This window comes from Sander lucioperca, chromosome 20 (genome assembly GCF_008315115.2).
Source record: "Sander lucioperca isolate FBNREF2018 chromosome 20, SLUC_FBN_1.2, whole genome shotgun sequence".
Classification (NCBI taxonomy): Eukaryota; Metazoa; Chordata; class Actinopteri; order Perciformes; family Percidae; genus Sander; species Sander lucioperca.
The window spans coordinates 3,677,350-3,703,240 of record NC_050192.1 but is presented as its reverse complement, the minus strand read 5'-3'; positions in this window follow the sequence as shown (position 1 = coordinate 3,703,240).

Genomic DNA, 25,891 nt, shown 5'->3' with positions numbered 1-25,891 from the left:
TTACTTGAAGGTATCTACATAAGAGTGACATGACACGGTCATGAACGTGTCATAAACATTATAAACAAGTCATAAATGTGTATGACATAACGCTTCTTCATTAAAATTAATTTGTTTTTTGTCATGACAAGTTAGAGTTAGGGTTAGAGTTAGGGTTAGGGTTCATGTGTCATGACAGTGTCATGTGTTCATGACACTGTCATGTCACTCTTATGTAGATACCTTCAAGTAAAGTGTTACCGAAAACTCTTTTATGGAGATTAAAGCAGCCATATTATGCTCATTTTCAGGTTCATAATTGTATTTTAAGATTGTACCAGAATAGGTTTACATGGTTTAATTTTCAAAAAACACCATATTGTTGTTGTACTGCAGTGCTCTCTCTCACTGCTGCAGATCCTCTTTTCACCTGGTCTCTGTTTTAGCTACAGAGTGAGACCTCTGTTCTTCTTCTTCTTCTGTACTATCTCTGATTGCACTGCACATGCCCAGTAGCTCAGATGTAGATCATGTCAGCTAGCTAGCTCCATAGACAGTAAAAGAGAGGCTGTTTCTACAACTTCGGTCAGTTACAAGGCAGGATTAGCTGGGAGACTTCTAAATGAGGGCGCACATGTAAGTAGTTCTTTTGTAGATTATGGTGAACTTGTGTGTGTTGTAGCAGTGCTTTGCTATTGAGAACGAGGTAGCATGCTAGCGTTAGCATGCTAGCGTTAGCCATAGCGTTAGCATGCTAACGCTACGAGCTAATGGTTGCGGTTAGCCTGCTCGTTTCGGCTTGTGATGTCACAAGCCGTGCTGATTTTGAACAGCTCACCCAGAGACTGAAGGCAGGACACATTCAGAAACTGTATCTCACTCTAAACAGCATGGGTGGATTTTTTTCAAAGTTTGTATGTGTGTGGAAACACCAGAGACACAACATAACACCCCAAATCCCAGAAAAAGTGATTTTTTCATAATATGGGCACTTTAAAAACTCAAATTTGGAACCATGTGGAAGATGAAATCAAAGTGGATATTAAGGACTACTTAGAACGGAATAATAATGGCGAGGTAAGCAGTCCTGAGAGGTAAAATAATTGGTTACGGTTACCCGGAGAAGTCTTGGCAAAAATAGGCATCTTCTCCAATCAGAACTGTTGAACAGAACAGTTGAAGGATGCATTAACCAGGAAACTAGAGAACAATGAAATGAATGAGATCTACACAAAAGATAAAAAACCCTTAAAAACCAAACCATTGATATGGTCCCATAAGGGCTTCCTTTAGTCCAGATTACTGCTTATCAGTTACAGTTATTATTACATATGCAGTCAAAGTACTAGTTCATCTTATGTTTTTTAAAGTCAATAAAGGCCGTAATATATCAGTTTTTACAGAAGTTGTTTCCCAAGTGCAGGAGCGTTTCGGTAAAGACAGAGTGAGAGGAGACATTAAAGTGATTTTCTCTCTGCACTCCTAATTACTTGTCTTCCTCTATCTCTAAAAATAATTTCCATATTTCATAAGGCGTCTTTGCCTCGGCACACCGCCACCCTGCCAAACTGTCGGTGTGCCATCCGGTGTCATTTTGATCATGGATATTTAGCAAAGGAGAGGGGGAAAAATATATATCTCCCAATTATCCGTGCTGACGGTCTTTGCAGAGCGGTTGACCTCAACCTCCTTGTATCTTAGCAATTTAATTTGACCCTGGCTGTGTGTTGTACGTGCTAATTAGAAAGCATTTCAAAGAGAAACTCACACCAGGAGCGCGAGAGCGAGAGAGAGAGAGCGAGAGAGAGAGCGAGAGAGAGAGCGAGAGAGAGAGAGAGAGAGAGAGTGAGAGAGAGAGAGAGAGAGAGAGAGAGAGAGAGAGAGAAAAAAAACACACACACACTTTAAGAAGATGTAATAGCTGTGAGTGTTTTAAAAGAATATCTCCAATGCCTCAATAGCTTTGCAGTGAGCTGGAACTGAAAAGAGAAAAGATGAGGAGACCAGAGGAGTTTATGTGGGAAGGAAATATTCTTTTTAGTCATGTTGCAGTGAATGAATAAGGTGGCCCACCCTTCTTTTATTACGGTGATCTCAGTTTGTTGATCATCATTAGGCAATTAGACAATCAGAAAAACTGAAAATAGCAATATGAAAAAGGAACAGAGCCCCTAGGGAAAGAGCACTGGTTTAAGATTGTCCAGGATATTTATTTAATGGAAAAGCTGACATACCAACTAAAAATAAATGAAAGGCAATATCTTCGACAAGAACTGGGAAAAATTGATCATTGGCATTAGAGGGTGACATTTTTTGACAATTGATTCCTGTGTCACCCTCTAGTTGGCATCTGTATGGATGCTCACGATGTTGTTCATGAAGTAATGAATATAAGAGTCCTCGTACCGAAACAACGGCAGGGTTTCCCCCAGTGTAATGCAAGCCTGGTGGCCCACCGGGCCTAAGTTGCCCCCCCACCCGGCCTACGCCACTGGGAATAATTTTGTAATGTATTTTTAAGACGTTTTTTAAACTACTGTTACAGTGGGGCGGCTTGTTTGGAAACTTAGACATAGTCATATTTTCGAATCTCCAGTTAGCTTTAAGCAGTGACTTAATGTAGGGCCCTATGGAATCTTTTTTATAGCTTTTTTAAACTTTGCGTTTCCATCCATGATTCTGTTATCACAGAAACTATTGGGCTTTACATTAATTCTGCCATCAGTCTGTGACTGGCCCCAACTAGGCCCTCGTCGCAAAAAAAAAGACTCCTGCCACCAGGCTAAACAACTTTTCTGGGGAAACCCTGAACAGAATAGGTTGTTTTCTCAATGACTCCAAAAAAGACGTTGTGAAATGGTCGCAGTTTTAAACAGGTGGTTAACTTTGTAAATTAAAAAACTACTTGGTTTGGTTTAGGAAAAGATCATGGGTTGGGTTAGAGTCACGAAAGTGACGTAAGAGAAGTGCGTTAATTACGTTGTGTATTTGCGCAAGGTAACTTAACGTGCGTACGTAAGTTAAAATAAGTCAATGTTGACTTTTGGTTTCACACGGTACACGGAAAAGCTGTCTCCTAGGTTGAAGTCCTGTGTTTGCTTGACTCATCCGTTGACCCAAACCGCCTCCCTAAGCGTCACTTCCTCCTTTTGCTCCCGTCATAATAACTACGGCCACTAGAGCTCGCCACCTAACCATAAATGTAAATATGGGTCATAATAAGCTGCTTGCACAGATGACCTATGGCTGTTTTTCTAGAGAGGATGGTTAGAAAAATAGAGCCCTTTTTAAAAAAAAAAAAAAAAAAAGCATTCTCTTTTCCCATATAACTCAATGATAGTAGCCTTAAAAAAGTGGTTAAATAGTATATCAAATTAAAATGGAGGGTTATCTGGTTTTAGGCTCGTTTCGGTTGGGGGGGCAGAGGAGCAAATAAAGCAGAGGATTATAAAATGTGAAGTAAAGCAGGATGGGAGGAGGATCTCCCCATCCAAATCCATTTCTGCAGAGCTGAGAAGGTCCCATGTCCAATTAGCTGTTTCATCTCTGAGTGGAAATGTGGCTATGGGAAGATGCTGCCCGGCAACATTACCTCCTCTCCAATAACTTACAGCTATCAGGAGAGTGTGTGTGTGTGTGTGTGTGTGTGTGTGTGTGTGTGTGAATCCCCAGCACAGCACTGCTGGTTGTCAGATCGTCCCATTAATAAGCCTTGGCCTTTATTACCACTTGCAAGCTCTATGTGTGTGTGTGTCTTTCTGTCGAATGTGCTTCTCATGCTGCCTCCCTAAAAGTGAAATCACTCTCTGTGTGTGTGTATGTGTGAGGGTTTGTGCACCTAGCACGTGCTTGTTCGCGTAGCCGTCAGCGTGTCAGATTACTTTTTAAGGCGGATTGCCATGTACATGACTTCGCATTTTCACTGTCGCTTTTAAGTTTTCGAGAGCGTCTTTTTCGCATCACCTACTGTAATACCGTGTGGGTTTTTGTGTGTGTGTGTGTGAGCCAGTATGTTTGCATGAATTATTTACTTTTATATTTATTTTGCAGCATGGCCGTGTATTTTGTTTGCGGGGATTACAGACGGTGGGAGCTCAAGCCTCTTAGTCCCTCACAGGCTGCCACAGCTGCCTGCCACTTCTAATGACACTTCAGACTAAGACTGGCTAAGTCCATAGTCAGGTTTATTAGTTTAGAGAATGCTTGAATGAATACAGCCTCTTTTTGGATGAGCGTGTGTGTACTGTATGGAGTTTTGAGAGTGAGCGATTGCCTCACTCAGGCAGCTGTGACAGGCCTGTAGAGTTTAAATGAGAGGGATGCTTTACATGGGGAACATAAACGTCTGCTTTGGCATCAACATGTCCTGACACAACGCGCCAGCATTCAAACAACTCCATTACCTAATGAAGGATGCAAATCTAAACCCCTCTCTCTTTCTCTCCCTGATGACTTGAGCTAGTTTGCTATAATAATGTCGTTTAATCGTGTCTCATTGTTTATTTGATGAGGCCTCCCTCGGGAGCCGTTACAGAATCTTGTATTCTTAGCATGCACAGGCATGTGCGTTTTTTCTGTGTCCTTCACAAAAAATGTCTTAGAGCAAACAATCTGTCTAATTTACTTCTTTTTTTCTTGTAGACAAACCCACAATAAAGCCAGATGAGCACTACAGATGGATGTTTGGCACCCTTTCTCGCTCATTTTGTTTTTGCAGTGGCAGGTGCGAAGGCCAGGAGGACTTTTGGGAAGGAGGAAGCATGGCTGTATCCCTGCTGCCACTAACACGGCTGATTGCATGTTCCATAAGTGTATGATCCTTCACTTTGAAAACCAAAATGAATTTTAAAACGTGCATGCCTAAAAGATAACCACACATCTGTTTTCCATATAAATAACACAGGACCTTTTCTTGTCAAGAAAAGCAGCGGTGATTTATAATCACGCATCTACGAAAGAGAAAACTTAAGAAAAGTCTTCAGGAATTTGGTTCAATTGAGCAAGTTCATGTCAACTAGCATTGGCCATGTTTCATGCTGTCCGGAGACGAAGACATAATATTCGAGAATATCCGAGAAGATGCCGACAGGGATCAGATGACGACTTTATGGTTAAATGTTTGCTACAGTACATCAGAACTTATTCGGCGAAGGCGTTTCCATGTCCCATTTTGCACATCCACTCTTTTACCACAAAGGCAACAACAACCACGTAAAAACGTTTTGTTGCAATTGACCAAGTGTTATTGAATTTTGCCGTTGCCAAAATTCAATAACAAATACCTGAATAACTAAAGTTAGCAGTGCATAACAGCTGTTGGATGTTATCATGCTGATCATATTTACTATGTAAGTGTGTTAGCATACTTATGTTGCAGTATAATGACAATTATAGTCCAACCTAAGCTGGCTTTTTCAATCCCATACGATACATATTTGTTAAATAACAATATCTCGTCCGATATTATAAAAAAAACAAAAAACATAACTCATAATAATGAATGGAGATCCCTTAGCTTGAGTTATTAAAGTACAATGACGAAAATGGTTCTGCGCCAGACATTTACAGTCAACGGTTAACTTGTTGCTCTTTGGTGACCAAACTATGTCATGGCGTCACTGTTTTTTTTGTCTCCCTAAAACATATTCTTGGTATTTCTGCGCTAAAATATCTTACTTATCTGCCGATATGAATGCCAATAAGATATCTGTGATAAGCTAATGACTGATTTATGATTGAAGATCTAATATATCGCATTTCTGAACACTTTACACTCTCTCCGTGTGCATTGTATCCCACTACAACATCATGTTTTAACCCACAAATCATCACATTATCTAACGGACCACACAGAAATACACTCAGCGATACGTTAATGCCCCATTTAATAATCATTATTTACAGTAGGCTCCATGTGCAGTACAGGGGTGTGGTGGACAGATAACTTTCAAACACGTTTTCAGAATGTCCACAGCCCCTCTAGAACTGCAGTCAAACTTAACGTCCATCTGTATTTCCTACACTATTTCTCTGCATGACGTCTTTAGCAACAAGATATTTTACCTTAAACTGAAGGGGCAGCTGTGGCTCAGGTGGTAAAAGCGGTCGCCTACCAATCGAAAGGTTGATGGTTTGATCCCTGGCCTTGCTGTTCCATGCCGAAGTGTCCTTGGGCAAGACACTGATGCTGCGCCATCGGAGTGTAAATGTGTGTGAATGTTTATCTGATGAGCAGGTACGGCAGCCTCGGCCACAGTGTATGATATACTACTACTACTACTACTACTACACTATAGTAAAATCGCTTTGAGTAGTCGTTAAGACTAGAGAAGCGCTATATAAATACAGTCCATTTCCATTTAAGAACTGTTGCAATATTCATGAACTTCCCTGGGATTCTGCCGTTTCCATGCAACTGTTAAAAACCACTCACTTTTTCCTAAACTTAACTAGTCGTTTTGGTTCCGCATGACACTCACTTTTTGTTGCCTAAACTTAACTGTAGTTGTCCGCCGAAACAACCAGCAGCTCGCTGTGCCCTGTACCCAGCTCAGTCACCTTTTATCAGAAATTGAACTACCAACTGCCGCTGAGACGGTGACATCACGCGGAGCTCTGTAGCCGGCGTCACGTGACCAGCCGGCGATCGCATTTTCATAACATATCATACGTATCGGTGTGCAGACATTTTCGTACGATATCCTACAAACCCGTTTATAAGAATGCGCTGTTTAACTCACAAAACATCACATTATCAAACGGTCCACACAGAAATACACTCAGCGATACCTTAATGCACCATTAATAATAATCATACAGTAGGCTGCATGTATAGTAAAGGTCTGTGGTGGACAGACACGTTTTCCACAGCCACTCTAGAACTGCAGTAAAACTGAACTTCCATCTGTATTTTCTTACACTGTTTCTCAGCATCACGTCTTTGGCAACAAGATATTTTAATCTTAAACTGAAGCTAAGAACTGTTGCAATATTCATGAACGTTCCCTGGGATTCTGCCATTTCCATGCATCTGTTGTTATTCAATACATCTTCATTCAAATAAAATACACTTAGATGAAACCTAACTAACTTGTGTGGTCTCTGTGTGTGTGTGAGAGAGTCTGCAGGGTATCACATCTAAGTGCAGGGATCCCAGGGAGTGTGTTCCTAGAGGTGTACCAGTAGTTTGATCTCACCATATTAGCCGTATTCCCTGCTATGCCGGCCTCATTACTTTAGCCAGTTCAGCAGCGCCCTGGCTCCCACTCTGCTCTAAATCGTGTTGGCCACCTTCAACTAAGATACTTCTTTTACTCCCGCAGACAGCCTTCTCTTTCTTCTGTCTCCTCTTTTATCCATCATACACTGTGTGTGTGTGTGTGTGTGTGTGTGTGTGTGTGTGCGTGCGTGCGTGCGTGCGCCCTAGCTGTGGTCCTGACCCAAGCTTTTATTTCGACAAGATACGGAGTGGCACAGGGGTGGAGGTGGCATCTGCTTGCCTCTAATAGGGATGTGCTATTGATTAACATTTACATGGGTTGGTCCAGCCCCCACCCACTGAGAGGTGAAGTCAGATGTGGAGGCAGACCATTTGTCACGTTGTCATTAAGGACAGACCTTTCCGTGATCTGTACTGGATATTTAAGCTTCAGTCAAATCAGATATTAGCCAGCGTCACCGTCATACACCTTTTGTGTTTTTTTTTATTACATATTTGTTCCAGAACTCATCAGCACTGCTGTTTTATTTTTATGGAAGTCCTTAACCCGAATGATTGATTCTAATGAGACATTTTGATCGGCTTCTACACAAGCATGCACAATTAATTCAGATTTGATTAAACTTTAATGATGCCCTTGGGGAACTGGACTGTTGCTATTTGCAAATAGTGAAGCCGAATATGATTTAATAAGAACAGAGCAAACAAATAACAAAGACCCAGGCATGTAAACAGAAATGTATGAGTACATTTGGACTGCTGCTGTTTATATTCATTGTCAATTAATGTGGTGACAGCTGTTTTTTTCCGATTAATCATTTGTGCTTTAAAAAGTCAGAAGGGGGGTGAGTGGGGAAGATGATGTAAGGTGATGTTTTCAAATTGCTTGGTGTTTTTTTTCTGACCAACAGTCCAAAACCCAAAGATGAAGGGGGAGTCGCTGTGTTGCATCTTGGCTGCCGTCTCTGTTACCAAAGGCTCTCCTGGTATCTATGGTAAGTACAGATAATACCATGCATCGCACAAGTTACGCACATTACGTTTGTCAGCCTAAGGTCTAAGTACAGTACAATTATTGCAGGCCCATGATGGCCCAGCGTTACAGATACGTTTCTGTAAAAAACCAGAGGTCTCCCAACCCTGGCTCTAGTCTGTAGTTCTGGGAATGCACCAATACAAAAGCCACAAAAAAACTGATAAATAATGAGTGAAAAATCTAAATCTAAAAATGATGACAGGACAGCTTAGACATGAAAGGGGAGAGAGAAGGGAATGACATGCAGCAAAGGGCTGCAGGTCTGAGTCGAACCTGCGGCCGCTGCGTCGAGGACTGAGCCTCTGTATATGGGCACGTGCTCTACCAGGTGAGCCACCCATGCGCCCGACCAATCTACTTTTATACTGAGCACATAATGTTTTGTCTCCCCTGACATGTATCTTAGTATTATGATCCTTGTTTAGAAGTTTTTTGGGTGAAACCAGGGAATGTTTGGCATTTCTGACGTGAGAAATTACTTACAGGAAGCCATTAATCAAAATCTCGTCAAAATTACGGATACATTTTCTGCCGATGGACTAATCGTTTCAGCACCAGTACATTTGTACAATTCTTTTTTTTTTTTGTGGAAAATTCCGTATTTAAGGATGACGAGTACCATCATATATTATCTCAAATTAAAAAGTATTGGCATCCGCCCTCGAAATCTTAATGTGGTAGAACCCTACCTACCATGTCCATTCTTTCATCAATCTGTCAATCACCCCACCTGTCAATACATCTAGCCTACCCGTCCATTCATCCATACATCAATCCGCCCTTTATGTCTATACATCCTTCTTCCGCCTCATGCCCTATGTCAGCGTATTAATCCCACGCCGAATCCTCTGTCAGGCCCAACACAGGAGCTAATGCATGTGACTAATGAGCACTAATGCTCATCCACTGATATAACAAATGGCATCAGATAGCTGCAGTATTCTAATAGCAGGATGTGATTATACGGTTGAGTGGCTATTGGAGCCTCTGTCACTTCTCTGTTCTTCGTCTTCTTCTGTTGGTGGGGGTAGAGGTAGGGTTTCCATTTTGTTCCATTTTATTTCTTCTAGCCCGTCGTTTTATGCATGGCGGTGGGCCATGGATGAAAGATAAAATACTGGTTTGACTGGGGGTGTGGCGGATTGTGAATTTTAGTAAAAGTTGAAAATAAACCGCTGCTGGGAGCGACGTGTGCATTTTGTTTCGAAAGATGGAGACGGAGAGTGTGGAGAGGAAGAGAGAGACAGAGTAATTGAAATATGAGAGTGGTACAGCAGCAAGCTGGTGTGTCCATCAGCAGCTCCGGCACGGCGGGTGGGAGAGTGTTACATGTGTGTTGGTGTGTTTGCCATACTGTCGGAGAGTGGAGAGGCCACATGCCCCGGTTGTTCTACTGTGAGAGCAAGATTGACAGCAGAGGTAGGGGTGTACTTGGTGCTCTGCCAGGCAGCACACACACACACACACACACACACACTTTCTGTGTTAGGTTTATGCATTGTGATAAAGTCGCCGGGTAAAAGACCTTCAGTGTGGAGTGTGGCCTGGATCCTTTCAGCCTCAGGGTCGGTGCAGAGCTAAAAGCCACAGCTGGACTTGAATCTGAAGCCAATATGGAAAGTGCATGTGGCTCAAAACAAAATCAAAACTCTCTCTCTCTCTCTCTCTCTGGTACACACAAGTGTGTTTACATCACCACTATGGTTTTGATCAGGTTTTTGGAGTATCCTGGTTATGTGTTTGTGCACCGGACATCCTATCCTGGCTTCAGAAACCAGGATAAATGTTGAACATGGTTTTGAGAAACCTGAATATGAAAGATGGAGTACTTATGTATACATACGTATCGTGTAGTGAGTCAAGGACAAAATTATCAGTATGCAGTATAACCATATAGTAGTCTATGATAAAGAGAGCCAAAGTAAACCCGTAGCATTTGGATTCTGTTCCACAAGTTAGAAAACCTCATTCAAAATCCTATATTTGTAACAATGCAGACAACTACAACACAGCCTTGGTATCCTCAACAGTATGTCGTGTGGCTCACTTCTCATGTTTAAAGTTTATAGCTGCCTTTAAACGAACACAATTTCCCATGAGCCCTAGATTAGTGCGGGCCATTCGGCTCTCTATTAAAAGTTATACTTTATGGTCAACCCCATACCCTAAAAACAGTGTTTACATACTACTAATTTGCAACAGCAAATATCTTTTGAAATAAACCTAAAGCTCCCGAGGTACTTTTACTTTTAACATAATTAAGATAATTATAATCTATCTGCAAAGACACAGCACACTGAACATATCGGCATATCGTTAATTGACTATGTATTTACTCTATTTTTCTACAGTGTCTGTGTGTGACAACTACATCCTGAGAAACATCTTCATGGTTATCCTAAAACAGCTCACAGCAGTTGGTTAGAGAATGGTTACTATCCGGGTTAAATATGAAAGTAAATTGTGACGCGTCAATTATGACCTAACCACAATGTCTTAACCTAATACTTATAGCCTAAACCCAACACATGGGACACAGGATGTTTCCGGTGTCAGAGTCCTGAACTTCATACACCCACTCCATACACCCTGACTTCCTCCCTAACACTTCTGTTTGGTTTACCAATGCGTAGGGCTGGGCGATATGGCCTAAAAAAAAAAGAATCCCCCATTTTTTCACAAAAAATCTGATTTACGATTTAAATTGATTTATTTCAGAAGTTTTAACTTTATTTTGTGTTTACTCATACACACACGCACACACACATAGCCTACACATGGGGCATGTATACCATTATGATTATTCATGGTAATTTTGTGGAAATATATACTGGTTTGTTTGTTTTCACACATTCAGGTAATTCACTTCTCGTTCCTTTCTTAAAAGTTCAATTCATTTTAACTTTAGTCGCGCTACCTTGCCCCTATTTTCACCTGTTGCTGAGTAACGTACATTAACATCCCATGGTCTCGTGAATGTAGCATACTTGTAGCAAGCTCCTTCGTAGTAACTAGCGGTAAAACCCGTGGAAGAGGAGCTCCGTGCTACAGAGCGGCGGTTGCTAGTTGTTTAAGCCGCTACAGACCTCCGTCACAGCTCGGTCGTATCAGCCGCATTTAGTAGATGTGTTGAGCTGCAACAGAGATGGCATGGCGCTCCGTCAGGTCAGCAGTAGTTGGTGGGTCAGTTATCCGAGAATAGGTTACTGAACCGGGTACAGAGCACCGCAAGCTGCCGGTCATTTCGGCGGAGATTATGGTTAAGTAAGTAATGAAACGACTAGTTAAGAAAAGAACTAATGTTTGTCCCTGTCGCTGCCGTGTTGTTTGTGTATCTCTGTGGCCAATAAACCAGAGCACGTTTTTCTCCTATCCCGGAGTGCTGTGTGGACTAGCCAGACCCTCCTCTGCAGCGCTGTGATGAGAGGTCTGCCAATGCGTGACTAGGCTCAAACTAAACAGTAGCACAGCACAGTATGTACTTTAAAAACTGGGCCAACACTGAGCGTATATGTGTCCAACCTGTTGCAGACCTGTTAGTCAATGACTTGGAAACATAACAATATCACTCACTGCCGTCCCATATCATCATATCCACGCTCAATCAAGAGCAGTAATGGTGGAGGCGGTGATGCCATCATTGGTGATGAAGCCAGTTGAAAAGCACCATAAAAAGCATGAATGAAAAAGAGATGGTGCGCTTTTGAGGTACACTCCACAAAAACATCAGTCTGAGGCACACAGATGCCTCCTCTGCAGGGAAGCACTGAAGTCTGGCTGCGCCAAGGCCAATCAGTCATGGTGAACATGTGCCAGCTGAGTGTTTATAATCGTAGGCTTCATCTCCATGCCTGTCAGGTCTTGCGTGCAACTGATCACAGGATCCCTGCTATGGGAGCGAGGCCCAAAGGCCGTGCTTAAAGACTGAAATCCTTTACAGGACCTGGTAATTAGCCAACACAGTTCTGCAGGCATGCTCCTCGCTTTGATCTGCACACTGATCAATGGCAAGATCACAGTGGTTTGATAACTAGTTGCCACCCCGATGTGTGTGTGTGTGTGTGTGTGCGCGTGGTTTGTACATGTACACATTCGGTGCTTGTCCACATTCTGCATCCTTTTAATGTGTTTTGTTTTTCTCATAAACCCTAATAGATATGAAGTCTGTTGTGTTCCTTTCTACACGACACACTCTATACTGTTCAGTGCTCTCGTGAGGAAGACCAAATGAGCAAATTCATGTCGATTCCCCCCGTGAAATCTCTCACCACTTCTGCTGCAGTCGTCAGCAGAAACAATTTGTGTTTCCATACTCAATAATCATCTTTCGGATGGAGGTAATGGCTGTGTCCTATAGGTAACTCACTGTCTATCTGGAGAGTGCATGTACACATGTGATACACTGATAGGAGGCGCGTACAGGCCTTGTACTGAGATCACGTTGTCTAGCCAGTGTTGTTTTAATTGTGTTTGACAGCGTACTATTTATGTATTCATTAAGTTATATTGTTTCGGTTTTTTGTTCTCTGACCCCATGAAGTTGAATCAAAAACTCCTGACTTGTATGGAATCTACAATGATATTTGGGTCCTTTAGACCTTCAGATGATTGTCTAAGGACTGAAACATTGGCTGATAAAGTACACTGTACAAGTGACTGATCTTCCTCCTCTAAAAATAGAACAGATCAGTTAATACCAGTCTTCACCCACCTTTTATGCTCCTTTTTTGTTGTGTTGACAGCTTAGAAAATGCTTCTTGTAAAATAAATTGAAGAGCTAAAAGGACGTAAAGCCGAAATGAGATGCTTATTATGCATCAGAGGCTAAGTTAACAAAAAGTGTCTGGGAAAATTATGAGCCTTACCTTATCATGTCCCCAAGTTGAAGACACAGACCCAAGGTATTTTCTGAAATAGTGACCGGGGCCTTTCTTTACCTCAACTTCAGAAGGTGACAGGCCTTTATTTCTAATTCCCTCTGTGTGATAAGTATATTTGTTTGTATTTAAGCACGAAGCCTAATTTTGATCTGCTCCTGTTTTCCCTATTACAGTTCAGCCTGTAGTGTGCATAACTTCATGAGAATGCGTTGCACAGTTCTATTTCGTATAGGCTTCGCCTTCTAAGAGCTGTCGCAATTGGGTTTATCCCTTCGCACGTGCGCAGTCGTGAGGGCTATGCCTATACTCATAGAATCTGGAGTTACAATACATAACTATTGTTACTGCATTGCAAACTCAACACCTCCAGTATCTGTTTAAAATTAAAGGCCCTTTTGCGTTTCAGTAGACAGAAACCCTTCGTTTCTTAACTAGGCCTAAGGCCTAACTATTGTGAAATATTTGCAGGAACGTGTTGTTGAAAACCCATTGACTTGCAAGGTTCCCATTTGGCATGAACATGCATACACCTGCAGTGATTGAAATTGGACAATAACACTTTAGATCCAGAACAACAAGGTGTTGACAATAGCAAGACTATATTGTTGAATTTATTACATTGTGCGCATAATATGACAGGACCACAAGTTTATCCACCCTTTCTTTGTTTTTGTTTTTCCCCAGCCTATATTTTGGGGCTGGTTTTATTTTTTTGTGTCGATCACACCCCCGGCCATTATTCGAGAAGGCTTTACGTACACCCTGTGTATTTCAAATATGTCCATCCAAAACAAGAATTGACCATTTTTACTTTCCTTAATGTTCTATTATCCTTAAAAGCATTCTTTATAACCATAACCTCCATTCCTTATATTGAGTCTTTATGTCACATCTCTCTCAGAGCATTCATCTTTGTGCGTGAATTCAAGCTTTTTCAGCACACTACCGAAACATCCTGCCAGCTAAAATAAACCAGAGCCTGTCCTACTGTACAACCTGCCCCCAAGGCACACTGTAGATCTGTTGTATATTGTGTTTGATCTACAACATCAAACACTCAGGCTTATAGAGTAAACCACTTTGCATCCTTCTGCAAAACACAACCGCGTTCCTTTTGTTTTCAACCATTCTTATATGATATACACACTAGATTTATCTGTTTTTAATCCATTGTTTAAATGCTACTATATGCAAATACTGAACAAAGCCAAATATATCTTCAAACATTGCATACATGTACTTTGCTATCACGATTTCTTTTTAATATGACAGAAGTTGAAAAATATAGCCACATCTTGACATTGATTTGTAATGCTGTCGTCCCACCTTCCTCCTCTTTGGTCGGTCATGTTCCAGCCAAGCACCTGTCAATCATCGTGATGAGCTGTCGACCTCTTAGAACAGTAACGAGTATCTGTGAAGCCAACAAAGGTACAGAAGAGGGAGACAGCGAATACAGGCATACATATATATAAACTGTATAAATATACAAGTGTATACTGTATATGTATGTATGTATGTATGTTGAAGGAGCCAGTTGAGGTGGTTCGGGTATCTGGTAAGGATGCCCCCTGGGCGCCTCCCTAGGGAGGTGTTCAGGCATGTCCAGCTGGGAGGAGGCCTCGGGGAAGACCCAGGACTAGGTGGAGGGATTATATCTCCAACCTGGCCTGGGAATGCCTCGGGCTCCCCCAGTCGGAGCTGGTTAATGTGGCTCAGGAAAGGGAAGTTTGGGGTATCTTTTAGGGCCAGGCCCGGTAGAGGTTTAGCAGAGGCACATACCCTATCATCCCCACCGTGGCGGCACCCACACAGCTTCACCGGCAGCCCTCAGACGAAGCAGCGGGGAGCGTGTCGACTCCGGTCGGGCAGTATTCCAGACTAGGTTGACCATGAAAGGCAGCGTCCGCAGCCCCCCCACGATCCCATATCTGTCTTCACGAGAGGGATAAAAAGGCACACAGGAAACAAAAACTTAATATGAAAAAATTATATACGACCCCGCCAAATCACAGGCATGTTGATTCGCCTGGGACTAATATTATCACAGGACCTCAGCGTTTGGCGAAATATGGTAGGTCATTTGCGGGGGAATTTTTATTTACAGACATGGCTGATTTGCACGGGATTAAGATCACAGACAACCTCCGTTATTATTACAAATGACTAAAGGTCACCAGGTAATACTAACCTTGTGCGAACAGGGCTATAGTGTACAAAGCTTCCGGCTCGCACACTCACACACCTTGGTCGACCCTTAGTCCATGCCGCACCTCCCCACCCTCTGGATGGCTGACAGGCGCTGGATGCAGATATGTGTTTATTTAGGAACCTGGAGGAAGTCAATAGTCTCTTCATGTCGGCCTCCTGATCTGCTGTTTGAGCAAACACAAACTGTCGACTCTGACAGGGGAGATAAGACGAACACAAAGAACACAGAGCACTCCCGATGATTGACTGACATTTTAGAGTGTACAGTACACTGTGTGTGTGGAGAGAGTGATGCTGAGGAGGGGAGAACATGTGTGGAAGAAAGACAGAAGAAAATGTTCTTTTTTTTTTTTTTTTTCACATTTGAACAATTACGCCAGAACATTCTGCTGCTCATTTTTTCTCCTCCTCAACTCTCCTTTCTCTATTTCTTTCCTCCCTTCCTTTCCTCTAACCTCATGTGTCCTCTCAAATCTCTCCTGTCTCATGCTGCCAGCTTTCAGATTTCCTCCTCTCTTCTTTCTCCTTCCTTTCTCCTCTCTTATCCTCATGGCATCTTCTCTCCCCTTTCTTTTCCCTCTCTCCTTTTCCTGTCCTTCTCACCTCCTTTCCTTTCCTCTTATACTTCGTATATATGTATACCTCGTCTTTTCTCCTGTTGTTTTTTAACAACATACAACATGAACACCCCCCCATCTATTCTAAACTTTTCTTTTTTCTTCTTATCCTCCCCTCTTCCACCTCCTTTTTTCTGTTTCCACATTTTTCGCCCATCTGCTCTTCTCCTTTTCCTTCTCATCCAACCATCTCATCTCAACTCTTTTTTCTCCTTCTCTTCTCTCCTCTTTTCATCACCCTTTTCTTTTTCCTCATTTTCCCTCCTTTTCCCTTCTTCCTTCCCTCCTCTCTCCTTGTACTTTTCTTCTTTTACCCTATCGCCTCTCTTCTCCTCTCCTCTCCATTGAAGTAATCATAACTAAGAGCTCTGTTGATGTTGAGGCTTACATGAATCTCCTCTGCGAGGGGATGAGATCAGAGCAGCCAGGCGGTGAGAACAGACTATCCGACACATTGCGCTTAACATGCACCACAATGAAATAAACAGCATCTACACTTCTGCTGCAGCCAATCAGCTCTTGCTGGAAAAAAATAAATCCCTTTCTCCAGACATTGCTCTCCATCAAGTTTGCCTCACACTACAGCATCCCTGTGTAAACATCATTTATGTGGCATAGAACCGTGCTGAGGTCAAAATGGGATACTGACCCTTTACCTCATTAAAAAAAAAGTCACAAGAGTGTCAGAAAAGTTGTGGCTGTTCTAGGTGAGCTTGTTATGTCTAAGTGCAACATGGCTGATTGGTGTTTAGGGCTGTGGAGGCCGCAAAGGGCAGCATCAACCTCCAGCATGCACCAACATAATTGCCAAAGTGTACCTGAAGTTTTCCACCTCTGCCAACATTAACTCAATTAGGTTTAATTCCAAAAGTGACACTGGTAGCAGACTTTTCTTCCGCATGTCATAGCCAATGTTAGGAGTAATGGCTAAGAAGAACGGTTTGTCTCACTTGAGTGTGGTTGCAGCATGTGTTGCTGGGTGCTGGAGACTAATTGCTAGCTTATGGCAGCTCTCCACTTGATTCAGCTCTGTATGTCTGGTCATTTTAGCTCGTCGTCACTATTTAGGTAACAGCGGTCCTCAGCATCCCTTTCTCAAAGCCTCCATTTCTTTCTCTTTTCTCCCTATTTTTTATTTCTTTAAAAGTCACCGCTACCGCAGGAAGTGTAATTATGGCTCCGTTGCATTCACTTTCTATTTGTCAAACAAACCGTAGAGAATAGCTGCTTCACACACATTCAGTCAAGCAAACGCATAGCCACACACACTGCATGCTGGGACTCCGGGATAGACTAATCATGGCTCACTCGCTGCAGCTTGATGAGGTGTGTGTTACATGCGTGGGTGGGTGCATGTACTCTTTCGACTATGTAGTTAAAGTGTGTGTGTGTGTGTGTGTGTGTGTGTGTGTGTGATTTTGTTCCCCCTGCTTGGACAAATGTGCGTGCAATTTCCTGGCACCTAATTGTCAGGAAGCGGAACAGTTGTTGGAGTAGAGAAAACTTTTGATGCAGATGTCTAACAGTAGACACTCCTGCCTATTCAGCATGGAACTGTCATTCAGTCATTGTCAGCAGCCCTGCGTCTTTCTTCCTACTTTTCATGCCAATTTTTTTTTAAATTTTTACCATTCACGCTATCGCTTTATTCGCTGCCATACCCGTTTCTGCTAATGAGCGATGTTTAGACGAAGGGAGAACTTTCTTCTTATCCCATTCTTGCCTCTCTTTTCTTCTCCAACTCTGTTTTGGGAGTGATCCAACAAGCTCTTGCGCCTTTGGTTCATCTGCCACTGGTATTCTTCAGTTTAATGATCCACTCTGGGACCAAGGCTTCTAAAAAACATTGGGGAAGCTGCGGGGCTCCTGGGCCTGTCACCGTCAGATTGTACCTGAGCTCGAGTGTGTCATCTGAGACTCACTGGTATCAGGTGAGCAGCATCAACTCCTGTACTAGTGGCATTAGATTAACAATCGCTTAGGGACCTAGCTGACTGAGGAGAGAGATGGAGAGAAGAAAAGAAACCAGTTGGTGGAAGAAGCAGAGAGAGTTTGCATTGTTTTGTCTGAAATTAGGAACTAAATATTGTTGCGACATATATATTGAAAGCAATTAAAATATACATTATGAATATATCTAAATTTAGTATTCACAAGCCCAACCTTTTTGCCTTCGGGCTTTTTTTGCCTTCAGGCCCAAATTCAACAAGGTGCTGGGAGCGTTCTTCAGGGATCCTGGTCCATGCTAAGTTGAGACCAGTGTCTGTTATGGAGATTTCTTCGGAGCACATTCGTGCCATAAAGATCTAGTGCAACCTCACCCCAGAGGTCTGAGATCTAGACTGTAGTGAAGACCCTGTCATGTGTCTTTCTCTGTGGGAAGTTTCCATGTGACAAGTTGGTACAGTGTGGAAACCGATAATATAATGAAGAGAATCACTTGGTCAGCAACGATATTTAAGTACACTGTGGTGGTTTGTCCCAAGTAAAAGACCCCAATAACTGAAAGCACCAGAACACCACATACTGTATGTAATTCAAGAACATGCCATTGAGCTGAATGTTCATTGGTCATTTACCAAGAACCTATCTTCATCTACAGAATATATGCATCTTAATCCATCTATTGTGACTAATATGTGACAGCTACTGGACAGATTGGCATTAAATGCGGTGTGAATATTCATGGTCCCCATAGGATGGCCATTGATGATTTTGGTGACGCCCTGACATTTCTTCGAGCATCGCTATTGTAAATGATTCGCCTTGGTCAACACATCACGCCAAAGTATTGCCTAAATCTCCATTATTGTATCTAGATGTCTATTTTATATCTCCTGAACTTTCACTAGTACGAGCACCCATCAACATTTCCTGATCATGTAAGAACTCAGGTTTGTTATTAAATGTATTGAACCCCTTTCATTTTATTTTTCAGTGCTGCCCTGAGGACAAAAAGTCAACTTTGCACTCAAGATAGCTTAAAGCATAATACACATTGCCATGAGATTGGCTGAGTGGCAAATTCATGCCCCCACGGGGAAAATTCCTTGGCCTTTGGCTAGTGGCAGTCTCAGGACAAACTTTACCTATTTAAAAAATACTACTGGTAAGACTCTAAACTATAACCAGTGTTTGTTGGTTCTGTTTAGCACTCGCTGGATGTAGTAAAAGGCCTCAATGGGCCACTAATAGGTCCTTACGCTTCTAGCATGCGCGCCACAGACAGAAGTAACAGTGCTACAGGGTGTTTTTAAACCTATAGTTTGTTTTGGTCCGAATCATTGGATGAGTTGGTGAACTTGATGTGTTTTCCCATTGGTTTGGTTTCTTTTTACACTGAAAAAAAGTAAACCAAATCAAAATGCATCACTAAACCCCACATGAAAATGTTCACTTTGCTCATTGGTTCGATGTGTCTGGTGCACAAGCGAGATTTTAAACAGAGGAAGGAGATGCGGTAGAAGGTCCTATTTGACAAGAAGGCATACTTTGTTGTTAGTACGGGTCAGGCCTTGATCAGCCTGTTCTCATGAACAATTCGTTCAAAAAGCTACGAAAAGTTAAGCACTGTAATCCGTAAGCATTCCATGTTTTTTTATTTTTTGCTGTGTTCACTACATTGACAGCCGATGTATAATAACGCGGCTGGAGGTCAGGGTGGATGAGTGGGCGTTAACATACAGGACTTTCAAGCCAGGGAGCGGAGTTCACTTCCCGGGGCAAAACTAAAGCCTTTCACCCAGGAAATACTGTGTGTTCCTTAGGAGTGTTTTAATCCAAACCACGATCTTTTTCCCAGTCTTAACTAGTCGTTTTGGTGCTTAATCTTAACTTTCGTCGCTAGTAACTGCCGCTCGGCGTCATGGAGCTCGTATCCAGCTGGCGTCACGTGAATCGTATATGTTTTTGGTATGCCTACATTTTGGTACGATACAGACCCGTTCATGAGAATGCATTACCTTGATTCTCATTTGCGAAGCGCGCCGTGCTACAGGAGCTGATTAGCTCAAAGTTACAGAGTAACTGGGTCGGATCGAGGTCGGCTCACGTTCCCACCACAAATTAACCTTTTCGAAATTTGTTTGTGACTGAACAAAATCATTTCCTCTTAGGGGTCTTGCGGTGCGTGTTTTTTGGTCCACACCCTAGTACAATCGATGTGTTCTTATCTGCCCAGACAAATAGTACCAAGGTGGAAAACTAACCTCTGAGTCTGATGTAACTCAACAATGCAGGTTTAGAAACATATTTACAGTGCACACACGTCGGGGTCCACATTACTTGTTGTCTGGGCAAGCAAATGTCTTATCTAAACAGAGAGGCAAAGTAAGGTAACACTTAAAAAAAAGTAGGTAGTTAATGATTAACGAATGAGGAATGAATGAGTAACGAATGGTTAGTTAATGATTAGTTACTGATTGACTGTGATTCAAGTACTAATGATTAGTTACTGTTAAACAGACTGGTAGTTACTGTTAAATGAATGAGTAACGAATGAGGAACTACTGGTTAGTTAATGATTAGTTACTGATAAACAGACTGTGTGTGTTACTGTATTAATGAGTCATTAGGAAATCTGTTAATGGGATTAATAGTAATAAAAAGAATAGACATGATACAAGATGATTCTCATAATTTATTTTAATAATGATATTCACAAAACATTTACATTGACAAACAAGGTATATTCTGTAGCATTGACATTGTTGAAGGCTTAAAAGCAATTGTATGCTGCTGCAGGGCATGCTTTAATCCTGCCACCCAGGGTTTCGTGCGCTGTTGAGCGGTAGTTAAAGACCAAAGAAGGATTGATCCTTAGTTAGCTGCTACTTATTAACAAATTTTTCAAGATTACCTAACCGTTATTTACCATTACTGAAGCATTGTGCGTACCTGCAAATAAAGTGATGCATCATACTGAGTGGTTAATCATTAACGAATGATAAGTTAAGCATTCACCATTAGTTAAGCATTGTGCATACCTGGAGATAGTGATATGTCATACTGAGTGGTTAGTCATTAACAAATGACTAGTTAAGCATTCACTACCATTGGTACTGAGTGGTGGTTAGTTATTAATGAATAATTAATTAAGCATTCCCCACCATTAGTTAAGCATTTTGTGTACCGGGAGATAAAGCGAGATATCATAACTAATCATTAACTAACCATTCGTTACTCATTCAAAAAACAGTAACTACCAGTCTGTTTAACAGTAACTAATCATTAATGCTTGAATCACAGTTAATCAGTAACAAATCATTAACTAACCATTCGTTACTCATTCATTCCTCATTCGTTCCTCATTCATTAATCATTAACTACCTACTTTTTTGTGTAGCTTATCGTAAAGTGTTACCCAAAGTAAAAAGTGGAAAGTGAGTAGGTAGCATGGTATGGTTTGTACACTTGTCAATAAAGGCTAAGGAAGCTGTATATGCTGTATTAATTGGCCTTTCTTAGACTGTAAATATTGGGGTGTAATGATATCGGTTAAGAAGCTTGTCATTCTGCAGCACAGCAGACAGCAGTACTTTCGAATGAGTGGTAATGTGTGAAAGAACAGACTGTTTTGCCCCTGAGGACTATTTTCAATGGATTTGCAGAGTTCCTGAGAGGACAGTCACGTGTGTGCGTGTGTGTGTGTGTGTGTGTGTTCGCACGCTCACAGACGGGGCCTAGTGGATGTGTGAGGCAGTGTGTGTTGTGTAGGTGGAACCTTCTGGAGTGTTGGAGGAAAACCCATAGGAGGCGATGATACGACTGAGCTTTAGCAACAGGCAACTGTGCCTCCCTGGGCTTATTCATCCTCACCAATAATTTAGGTAAAACCTTCAAATCCTTCTTCTTTCGCATCTTTTTTTGTTACTTCCTCTCTTTCTTCCTACTTTCTGTTGTCTCTCCGTTTGCCTTCCTTCCTACCTCACCTCCCAATACTTTACTTAATTTCTTTTCCTTCCCATCAGTTCTCTCTTCCAGTCTCCCTTTATTTCCTGCTTACCCCTTTCATCTAATTGTCTCTGCTTTAATCCTTCCCTCCCTCCTATCTGTCCATGTCTATTTGATTTCCACTCCTGTTATCTTTCATCTCCTACCTTTTTTTTTCTTACCCTTGATTCTTTCAATCCTTCCCTCCTGTGTGTAATGATTTTTGTATGCTTATTAAACAGACAGAAAATAAAATGGTTTGATAGATGAAAGAAGGACAAAATGGAAATGTTGGCCTCTGGGTGGAGCCAGAGGAAAATATATTGTTGTCCAAATCAAAAAAGTTTATTCTCTTACAGAATGATGTTTTGACACATATTTTGCCGTTAACAAATATGTTGCCCCATGCAAATTGGATAAAAATTTAAAAATAAAAATTCATTGGGCACCCACGGTGTCAGCTATTCCATTCACTGCATTATTCACCTAGTTATATTGTGTATAAATAGCATCTCAGTTGGACTTCACAATAAATAGCAATATTGTGACATAAAATATACAATGGTAGATTGCATCTCTATCGTTCACTACTCCTACTCTTTAGACCATTTTCTTTTTGTATGGGATGCTCTATTGGACACAAGCCTACAGCTCTGAGTGTACATTTAAAATATTTGAGACAGTGTCCACCCTGGTTTTTACTGTACAGAGACGAGGTCATATCCTCCACTAGCTTGTCAACACAGCAGCATGTCCATGCGTGGTTTCCTAAACATTCCTCCAATTCTTTTGCCTTCTTCCTCCCCTGCTGTCATATTGTTTGCGTGTGTGTGTGTATTTTGCAGTGGCAAGCAGGCAGATGTCTGACAATATTCTGACGTTCAGTCCTGCTGTCTGCCTATGACTCAAGGATAGCACACACACACACACACACACACACACACACACACACACACACACACACACACACACACAGACTGGTGCTTGTTCCCAGTCCCACGGGGCCTAATTGGCACAGTCTGCTTAGTACAGCACTATTATTCAGCACTTCTGACAAAGAATATTGTGTGGGTGGGGGTGTGTGTGTGTGTGTGTGTGTGTGTGTCTGTGTGTGTGCGTGCACGCAGTAAAGCTTCCCAGTGACACTTAAAAAAAGTCCCTCGAGAGCTTCATGTCGTCTCATGCTCTGACACATCTGTCGCTAGCTGAGGAAGGAACACCTTTCTGGTTTTCACACAAGTCCAGAAAATTTCACTTGTACACCGTACTATAATAGAGAAGAAAAAAAAGATATATATATTTTTTTTTAACGCCCATCACAAGCTCACACCGCACAGCCATGATTATGTTTTCCTCAGACGACTTATCAAAAATAATTTGTCGTTCTCCTTTCCTTCCAGCCTCCGGATTGATTGCTTTGCCTTCCCTCAATAACAAACTAAACCCAGTGTGTTTGGCTCGGTGCCAGGCTACTGGGGCAGCGGCCCCCTGCTAGAAAGAAATCAGGACCTCCGATCCCTCCCGCACCGACTCCCCTCCACTCCCTCCTGTCTCTCCACCCCAGTCATTACTCCAATCAGCTGCCCAACACTGTAGAATGATAATTCCCTTTACTGTGGCGATTGATTGCATCAGGCAGTTTGTTTGGAATAACGTTCTCACCTGGCGTCGGATTTGTGTTGGCATTCACTGTGTTTTTTGGTTGTTTTTTTTTAAAGGACGCCCGTCCACCATCCAGTGGGCCTGCGCCATCAACTATACGCTGTATAGGGTTATAACATACCATATTAAGAGTGTGTTTGGGTTCAGAATCAGAAAGGGCTTTATTGCCAAGTACGTTGCACATACGAGGAATTTGCAACGTACTTGGCAATAAAGCCCTTTCTGATTCTGATTCTGAACCCTGTTTGTCATTCTCTGTGCAGTCATGAAAGATACAAATGATATTTATATTTTCCCTTAAAGCTGTAGTGCATAGTTTCTGTCTCCCCAATGAGGAAGTCTAAGTAATGACAACAACACTGTTGTTGCATCCAGCCTTCCGTGGTCACGCACCACCCCCACCCCTCCTCTACACATAAGCTTGTAACCAAGCAGGACACGGAGGATTAAAAAAACATGGACTCTTCAGAACAGGTAATTCTCTTCAATCGAGTTTCTGCCAACAAAAGTCGCCAGGCAACACCATTTTCTAAACCTATTGAGAAATACAGAGAGTTGTGTGGAGCTGGTAGGCTTAATTAGCTTTGTATCGGGCGCCCAGATAGTTCAGTTGGTAGAGCAGGTGCCCATATTTGGAGGTTTACTCCTCGACGCAGTGGGCCCGGGTTTGACTCCGACCTGCGGCTCTTTGCTGCATGTCATTCCCCCTCTCTCTCCCCTTTCATGTCTTCAGCTGTCTTGTCAAAAATAAAGGCTGAAAAAGCCCAAAAAATAATCTTTAAAAAAAAATTAGCTTTGTATCAACTCATCTGGCAATGGCTTGAATGTAACAGACGTTCATTGATATAAAAAAGTTACGCACATAAGCTTTAAAGCTTTAGTGCGTAACTTTCCCCCAAGTTTTTGTCACTTTTCCGCTGTGTTTATCAATTTTTCCGACCTTTTGGGTGCTTTTTTGTGTATGATGGCTGAGGAGCTTTTTTCCTGACTTTGAAGGACTTTATGTCAGCCAAACTGTAAGTGAGAAGTCTATATGAGACACGCAATAATACAGTCAAAGATATTTCACTCAATCAATAAACTACACGTCTGGCCCTTAATGTGATTCTCATTTTTCAGTGTGGGCCCTTAGTGAAATTGAGTTTGAAACTCCAGATTTAGACTATCATCTAGTAACAGAAGAAACAGAAACAGATCACATGACGAGTTGCCCCACCATATGTCTAATTCAGCTGAGCACGTGACTGACAATCACTTGAATATTTGGAGTAGCAAGTTGAAATCTCAGAGAAAAAGGAAACCTGCTTTTTTACAAGTGGGGTAAAGTCAAAACAAGCGGCCATCCCATCACTTCCTGCATAATCTATATTCCAGAAGGTGTTTCACTGATGTTGGTATGGAGTGGCAACATACCATAAATTCAAACACAATATTTACTCAGGTGGTGAAGTTAGCATAGCCAAGTGGATAAGTGTGACCCAGCAAAGCTGATCAACATTTCTCAGTAGTAGAGTACGGAAAGCATCTGTATATTTATAGTGTATATTTCGCCATACACATGGAAAAATGAGTGGCATATTAATTTAATAACGTTATGGATTTTGGCTTTAATAGCATGGCTACATCCCTGGCTGACTGCCGAATTGTGCTGAAAACGCAGCTTCTTAACCGCAGCGTAAGCTTCTGTATGTGCACTGTACTGTATCTGCCTCTTGTTATAGAAAAGCAACAGAAAAAGTTCAGTCAACATGCACACAACAGCACTTGGTGTGAACATTAAATCTCAAAGTGCATGTCGCAAACGCTAAATGCCTGCTCTGTGCTGGTGACGCTCACTTTAAAACTTTGATGAAGTTTTTCTTCCTCTTGTTTGGTTCTCCATCTGCTTGGTTTGTACAACTGCTTTGAGTGTTTCTCCTCTATGTGTCCCCATACTGCCGATTTATTTTCTCCTTATTTTCTTCCTTGTCGTTATGTTTTCTGTCTTAAAGCAGGCGCACCAAGGCAAGCAATACGCCATGTTTGAATGTGTTCCGACACCTCGTCTACACAAGGCCTGATTTCCCAGGGGAAAATGGGCGTTTGGCATGTTTACATTTTGTTCACATTTTCTGTGTCGCATCAAGAAAAAAAAAAAAAAAAAAAAAACTCCCTCTCTTTTCTCTTTCCCACCGCGCTGCAAACTAGACGTTTGCTGAAGGAAAACAGATTCTGACTCGTCTCTTACACCTAAAGAGGAAGGAAAACACTTGTGAGCAGACAAACAAGAATTGCCTTGGGAGTCAACAGAAACCCCAATCCGCCCACTGGAGTGTGCAGGGCACGGCATGCGTGTTTAGGAGTGTGTATGGGTGTG